The sequence below is a fragment of the Antrostomus carolinensis genome, unplaced genomic scaffold, assembly GCF_000700745.2.
Source record: "Antrostomus carolinensis isolate BGI_N321 unplaced genomic scaffold, ASM70074v2 scaffold49067, whole genome shotgun sequence".
NCBI lineage: Eukaryota > Metazoa > Chordata > Aves > Caprimulgiformes > Caprimulgidae > Antrostomus > Antrostomus carolinensis.
Genome location: NW_010329018.1, coordinates 1 through 7,831, shown reverse-complemented (window position 1 = coordinate 7,831; position 7,831 = coordinate 1).

Sequence of the window (7,831 nt, the reverse complement as noted above, 5' to 3'; positions counted from 1 at the left end):
CTGAAGAATGCAGTCATTTTCTGCGGTGTCGTTATTGACAACTGTACTGGGTTTTTGACTGTAAATTTGATTAGGTATTAGACTAAACTTCTTGGGGAATACTCCCCTCCTTACACCTACATACCCACACACACAAGTTTCATCTTCCAGGTAACAACATTGTCACTGTGCATATTCACTTACACGCCACTAGACATTCACCAAGAAACTTGGTGGGATGTTTGGCAGGGAGCCAGTCAATACTTGAAGTTAGATTTAAACACAGATTTGAACCTGCTACCTAGAGCAAAATGCATCCTTACCCTCGTGAGTGTTCATAATTTCTCATACAGTATTAAGTGCTGATCATGTAGATGGTTTATGTTGAATATTGGCTCAGAAAGTACACTGAAGCTGCAAGTGAATTTCATAAGGATGAAAACTACAATGTTTGGACTTAAATGCCTTCTGCAAGCTACTAAATGCAAAAATATATCTATTATACAGAAGAGCAAGTAGAACAATCGTTTTTCAGTCTAGTAAAGAACACTGACCTAAATGTGTCTTGATGGCAGCTGTCACCATCAGGAGGACACACTGGAGCAATGATAATTCTTGCTGTGATTTCAAGATGCCAAGTTAATACAAATGACTAATAGAGTCATTTAGAAGTCTGTAATATCAGATTCCTTACTTATTATAGTAGCAAAAAATTTCTTCCAATTTCTTCCCTTCTACACTCTTAAATTCATGCAGGGTTTTGTTTGGTTTTTGTTTTGTGGGGGTTTTTTTTTTACAGCCCAGAGTTAAGTCAGTTACAGAATCACCTTGAAGGATCATCTAGTCCAATCCCCCAAAGTTCTCATTCTTCCAGCTCCTGCTTGATTACTGTCCATCTCTGTGTTCATGTGTTTGACAGGAGCCCTACAAGTGTGATAAATGGCTCCACTGCCATACCATGTGCTGCATTAGGCATCAGTACTTTGCTGAGCAGAGGTGCTGAAATTGTACCAAGGCAGTGGTAAGCTAAGTGCTCTGCTGGCAGTAGCACCTTGTTCTGCTGTTAGCATTAGTTTGAGTATCACAGTGCTCTTTGACAGTAGTAATGTGTACCTTAAACACGCTTGAGTCTTTGTCAGCACGGTATCTAATTGCAGTTTTACAGATAAGACCAGAAGGATAAGCACAGTCACAGAAGCACACAGGTGCTTACCTTGTCTTGTGGTGGCTGTTGAAATGCCCAGCTTGTGAGACTTACACACATGCAATCACAACTTACACTCGGTGACAAAATGTGAAGGACCAAGTCTCCAGTCCTTGGCTTTATGTTGTGCCCACTCCAAGCTCATAAAAAAAAAAAAAGGGGGACACTGTGTCTGCATTAATAGCAGAGCACAGCTTTAGCTGGCTGCTCCAAGATACAATACAGTCTTTCTAGACCAGTGACTGTAATTTTTTTTTGTACATGTAACCAAAGGATTCCTAAGAAACACATGCAAGCCAGGTAGAGTACAAGTATTTTCTTTATTTAAGAGTACATGTAGAAACTTGTTTACAAAAAATTTCAGTAGTGTTACATTTTTATCTTCATTTTCCAAAACCTTTGCCCCACGAGGTTGCTTGATTCGCTACATTTTTTACAGCTTTTTCACCAGTTTCAGCAACTCTGTAGACTTCATCAAGAGCTTTTAAAACAGAAAAACAAAGGTAACTGTAGCATCACTGCAATACCTTCCCCTTTCCCAACAGGTGTGGGACAAGGGACAAGGCAGGGTTGGAAAATTTATCTGGGATTTCACAGACATGACACTACTGGAATAAGCAGAAACACCACCGTACCTTTCTGACCAGCATCCTTAGCCTGTTCCACTGCTTCCTGCACAGTCTGACCCACTGTGTTTACTGGAATTAGGAGAAACAGAAGTGTTAATTAAGCAGTCTTTACCCTGCCCCTAAATTTAGAAGTTACATTTTAGAAGGGTTCCCTATATGTTTCAGGGCTAGAAGATGAAAAATTATTCCATAAGGACAGGAACAATTATCTACTGAGAGAGATGCTATTAGGGGTCTGGATGTAGTCCCCCTTGTTATCCATGTGTTTTGGTACAGATGAAGATTATGGACATTATATCATGTGTCAGCTATAGTGACAGGAACAAACCCTAGTAGTGGATCAGGTGCAATGAAGCCTTTCTCTGTCTGAGCCTGGATAAGATCTCCCAAGAGCAGGCTTGGGCAGTGTGGTTGATAAAGATTCTCTCCAATTGGATAAAGCTTGATGCTCGCTGTCTGACACAGCACGCTGCAAGGGCAGCACATCAGAATTTAGTGGTTAGTCTAACTTCTCTTGTAGCTAGAGAATATATTATGTAAGCAACAAGACTAGTTTTAAAGGCATGGGAATGTTCAATAGAGGAGACTTACTGAGACATGACAAGCAAGAGAAGTTATTGTCTTAAAGTGGGAGAACTGCAGCTTAGAAAATAGAGATAAATATTTGGGTAATTGGCCTCCAACAGCTATAATTAGGGAAGTCTTGCTCACAAGAGTGAAATAAAAGTTTGGGGCAAATGGCCTTCAGTTGAACTGGTATTTGTTTTACTCCTGGCTCCAAATGGTACCTTTTAAAAAACATTGATGTGTTCTGGATAACAGACATTGAAGGAGGGGCTTACAGAGAAGCCAGATTCCTCATGAACTTTGCATGAGGGAGAAGTGCTGAGGTGAGGAAGGACGTTTAAGTGGACTGGGATTCTAAGATGGCTCTTCAACAGTAGTTGTTTCATTGTCTTGTAAAAACCAGTGACCTATTTCACCTTGGGTTTGTAGGGCACTTTCTAATGCTTAAGAGATGTGCTAATTATCATCATGCATCATCTCTTGCTGCAGTTTCCTAACTGGTGAATTATGTACACTGCTCATAAGGTGTACCTAAAGAAAACACTTCCTGTAGCAATCTTAGGTCACAGCCAAGTTCATGGCTCCTTTCAGGAACCATGGGGCAGGTGCTAATTTTAGATACTTGCAAAGCCCCATTGTGCCACTCTGCACTGAGCAATGGCTCATGGGACTGCACCTTCAGGGCACGTGGAGGCACAACAGAAATCATTCAGAGGCAAAGTAATAGTTGCAGAACCACCAGTTGGACAGTTCTAGTAAAAAATCTGGCATAAAATCCCCCTTTGTTTTCATTTAAATGGGACTTTGGAGGGCATCTCTAATACATCCAAAAGTGGGTGCAGTACTGACAATGATGCTCCATGAGTTCAGCATCACATGCTGTGTATTTACTGCCAGTCACCAAGATACATGCTGATGGCACAGAAGTAAGTGGCCAAAGTTAGGCCAGAGCCTGGGACCACTGTTGTTCCAGGATCCACACTAGCTGGAAGAGCCATGCTGCAGCACAGGACTTGCTGGGAAGATATGCGTGGGGTTCAGGCAGAGAGATTCAGACTGCTGGTATCTGAACAGCAGCTTCAACTTCAAGTGCTTGGGACAGAAGGGAAGGGCTGCTGCTACTGTTTGAAAACTTTGCTCTTAGAGTTTGTTGACTTGTAAACACTCAGTTCAATCAGCTGAACATTAAGATTGCTACTCAGCTCCTTCAAGATGACAAATATAACTTCTAAATCATCCATATCCATCTTCTAGCCTAGGAAACAGTAGATGTTTCCCCAATGTAAAAAAGTTTGGAACATCAAAAATGCTCTACAATATGGGCTGCTGTACAGCAAAAGCAGAAGAAAAAAAATCTAAATTTAAAAACAAAAATTGATGGTTACCCTCCAGGTGCCCACATCCTGGTGTTTTTCTTTCATACTTCAGCATAAAAATAGTTTATTTAAGCATAAACCCAAATTCTATAGAAAAGGGGGCAGTGGGTATGAGATTATGCATCTTTTTTCTTCTTCCTAGTGAACTGAACCAAGGACAGACAGTAAATAAGTAGCAGGCTTTCCACTTGGTTCCTTGGGCACATACTGCAAGTAATATTTCTACTGCATTTGAAGTCACAGACAAAATACCTGGTTTTGAGAGTTTACCTAAATGTCACGTAAAGAAATATGAAACAGGCTCCACTGTTCATGTGTTATACTAAGCACAAACATTTCAGGAATTTCAGCAGATCTCTGCGCTAAAGCTTCACTAACAATGGCTCATCTAAGTGGCATGTTATTTAAATTGGGGCCAATTCTGCAAGTCTCCACAGAGGAAAACTTGACTCAAGTGCCCTGAGCCCCTGCAACTAACCTTGTTCTTTCAGTGGGGTGAGTGGCTGCGATACCAGTGGGGCTGGAGTACTGACAGTAGAGCAGAGAGGACTTAACTGCACATATTTGTGCAGCACTGAGGAGATCAAAGACCTCAGAACTTCAGGAAACTAATCTGCTACACTACTACAAAACTCATATCATGGCTGTTCATGTTAGGAAACAGCACCCTAAATAAGCAGCCTCGCTTCCCTTCTCAGCTTTCTGCTGTCCTCTCTTCACTGCATCATCTAAACACCTACACAGTAAGAGCCAGAGTAGGAGAAGCTGTGGGAAACCAGTAGTTAATACTGGTCCTTTGTTTACTACAGTGTTAGAGGGTTTGGAGATTACAGGACATGCTGACCACCCCCTTGAGGGGAGCATCTGTAGAGTTCATGCCCAAGAGACAGATTTGCTCCCAGCTGCAGGGGTGGGAGCAGGGCACAGGAGGAGGGAAAGCAGAAATTGGTATTTACCTGCCACCTGTGCAGCACTTTCAGCCTGTTGTGTGGCTTCCTCGACAAGCTTCTTCCCAATCCCAAACATGGCTGTGCTCGGTCTTCTCTCCCGTCAGAGGATGGGCGAGTGAATCCCTAAATTCGGTTCTGTTCCAGTGTTTGGCAAAGTGCAGCTTTTTATAGACAAAGCAGGACTCCTCCCAGTAGTTACAGGGCAAATGCAAACTGGAACAGGGGAAGCCATGAGCCCTTGTTGGGTGATTAATATACGAAGCATAAAAGGGTGAAGAGACCTTTGTGTTTATTATGTTTTCCTCCCCAGAGAGAGGGCGTGGATTATTTGGCAGAAGTTTTCCATAGCCCAGGAATGAAAGCTTTGTTTTTCCATGTTGAGGAGTTGGTACACAGCATGCAATGCCACTGCTGTCCCGACCAAAGGCTCCCCAGCCAGTGCCGCGGGGGGAGATACAGGCAGGCACAGCCCATCCTGAACCTGGCAGAAAAACATTGCATCGCAAAACACTCAGCTGAAGAATTGCTTAAATCAACTTTGGCATTTCAAAACCTTACATAGAAAAGTATCCAGTTTCAGATGATTCTTGCCCACTTTTTTTTTCTCCCCAGTGGGACTTAAAATTCATGGTTATAAAAAGAAGTGGGAGGAGCTAACCCTGCTTTTTAAAGTATCTGATGAAATCTTTGTTGTGTTAGACAAAGCTAATAATTTCATCTAAGATTTTAACCCCTTGTTTCCAAGGCCTGGCTCAGGAAAGTGAAGAGAGTCAGATTCCCTTCTGTCCCCACAGCCAGCACTGGCAGGAGCCAGCACAGCCCCAGGGGCATTGGACGAGGGCCAGTGGGGTTCAGACCCCCAGCTCTACCACCCTTACCTGGGGGCCGGGCAGCACTGAGCCACGACACCAGGCTCAACTCCTGTGCAGTCAGCTGAAAAGCTGCTTCTCCCAAGAGCTTGTCCAACTATTTCACCAAAGCACCAAAGATACAGGCAAGTTGGTTGATTTTTTTTTGTTTTGGTTTGGTTTTTTTTCTGGCAGTTAAGCACTCTACAAAAAGCCCAGCTGCCACTTTGTTCTCTGTGCCAGGGCTGGTGGGGTGGGACACGGTGCAGGGAGTCCAGGTTCCTCACACAGGACACCTATACACATCCAGCCAGCCAGGAGCTGTTCTCACCCCAAAAGACTAGGCTTATTTTTTTCTGGGATCACCTGCTTTCTAGCAGAACTACTTTTGTACCCTTTCACACTGTGGACAGGAGTTTTCAACCTATTGATCAAATAATTGTTGCTGAAAAGGCAGAAAAATTGTAACCTATGTCAGAACAAGGGGTTTATTCATCAGACTGGTCTCCTGCCTGCAGCTAACACCACAGCAGGCTCCAGGAATACCTCTCTTAATCCCAGTCACATAACTGCATGAACAATTATTCCTCTACAATGTCCCTTCCAGCATTACAGCTAAAAATTCTGTTTTATTCCAACCATTGCAGTTTCTTATTGACCACAAAATCCTACTTTATGTCAATTAAATATTATCCAGAGGGTTTTCTGGGGTAGGGAGGCACTTCTCTGCATCATTTTATCTTCTGGCAGTAGGGAAGGGATTACTCACTACATCTGAAAACAAATTCTACCGAAATATGCTCACAAACAACAGAAGGAAAGTGGTATTTTTGCAATAATTCTGGTTTTAAGTTAATTTCTTCCTTGATGTCAAGTCAAGGGGCATTAACAAAGTTCAGAAAAAACAACACAGCAAAAAACCCCAAAACATTTCAGATAACTCAGAGCAGTGTTTGACACATGGAAATTAATTGCACAGCAGCTGAACAGTAAAATGCACCCATTGTTCCCTGGAACATCCTCAATTACCCATGGCTGGCCTTGCCTGCAGGAAACAGCAGTTTCCTAGCCCTGCTCAACTGTTGCTCCAGTTACTGAAAGGGAGAGGCGTGTGCAGCCAGCAAGACTCAGAGTCAGCAATAGGCTTGTATATTTGGCAAGGCAACTGTTTACATTTTAAAGAGACATTAGAAATACGCCTCTTCATCCTACTCTAACTGCAAAGTGAAGGACAGTCCCTTCTCTCCCACATTCCAGTGCTGCATATACAACTCTTTTCAAAGCCACATCATCACTAGCTCATGAGCAACTTCTACAAGAGCAGGTCGGTAAAGCACCAGCACTGTTGCTTTGATTTCCCAATGGACATGAGTTTAGAAATGAAGTTACAGAAACAGTCCTCATTACATTACAGTGATGCACCGCAAGTACATACTGAACTGTAATGCTAGAGAGTACATGCCATTGCAGTACTCCTTACAAACAGGTGAAGGTGATGTTGCCTCACAGGAGTAAAAACAGACAGCATTAAAACACACCACAGTTTTCAAATGTGAAAAGGACCTATTTTCTGTTCGTACATATAGACTAAAACTATAGAAGATCAGTGAAGAGGTGGCAGGCACCAGCATTTTCATCGCTTAGGCAGTTAAGCTGACATTAGGTTGCATCCAGTGCCATAGCTTTTGGCACCTGGCACCGCAGCAGCACGTGTCTCAGTAACTGCATTTACTAACTTGGCTCAGGCGGTTCAGGTGCATGGCACCGTGGCTTTCTAGAACACGAGCTGCCCCTCTGCACCACTGCCACTACTTCTCCTCTCTTTGGCTCCCTCAGCCACCCTGGCACACTGACACAGCCCAGTCAGCTTCCCTCATTAGGGCACTGGGGCTGGTAAGAGCAGGGCCTCAGCTCCCACCATCTCCACAGGGCTCATCTCCATGCACTGACATGTCCCCCCACACCTTGCTCCCCTCCCTGTGCCCAGCTGATCACAGGGCCCCAGCCCAGGGCTGCCACTCAGATTGAACAATGCCAGAACAGCTTGCTGAAAACACAGGTGAAAGATGCCAAGGCACAAGCACATACACATCCTAAGCTCAGCACCAGCCAGAGCAGGCAAACACTCAGAGCTCAAGAACAGAGACAAAACCTGGCATCCTTGCCACGAGCACAGGCCGTGGGACACTCACCTCAGCCAGGCTGAACCCCACCACCTGCCCACACCAACCCCAGGAGCTGGCCCAGCCTCTTCCATGGAGTCACATCCCACTCCCAC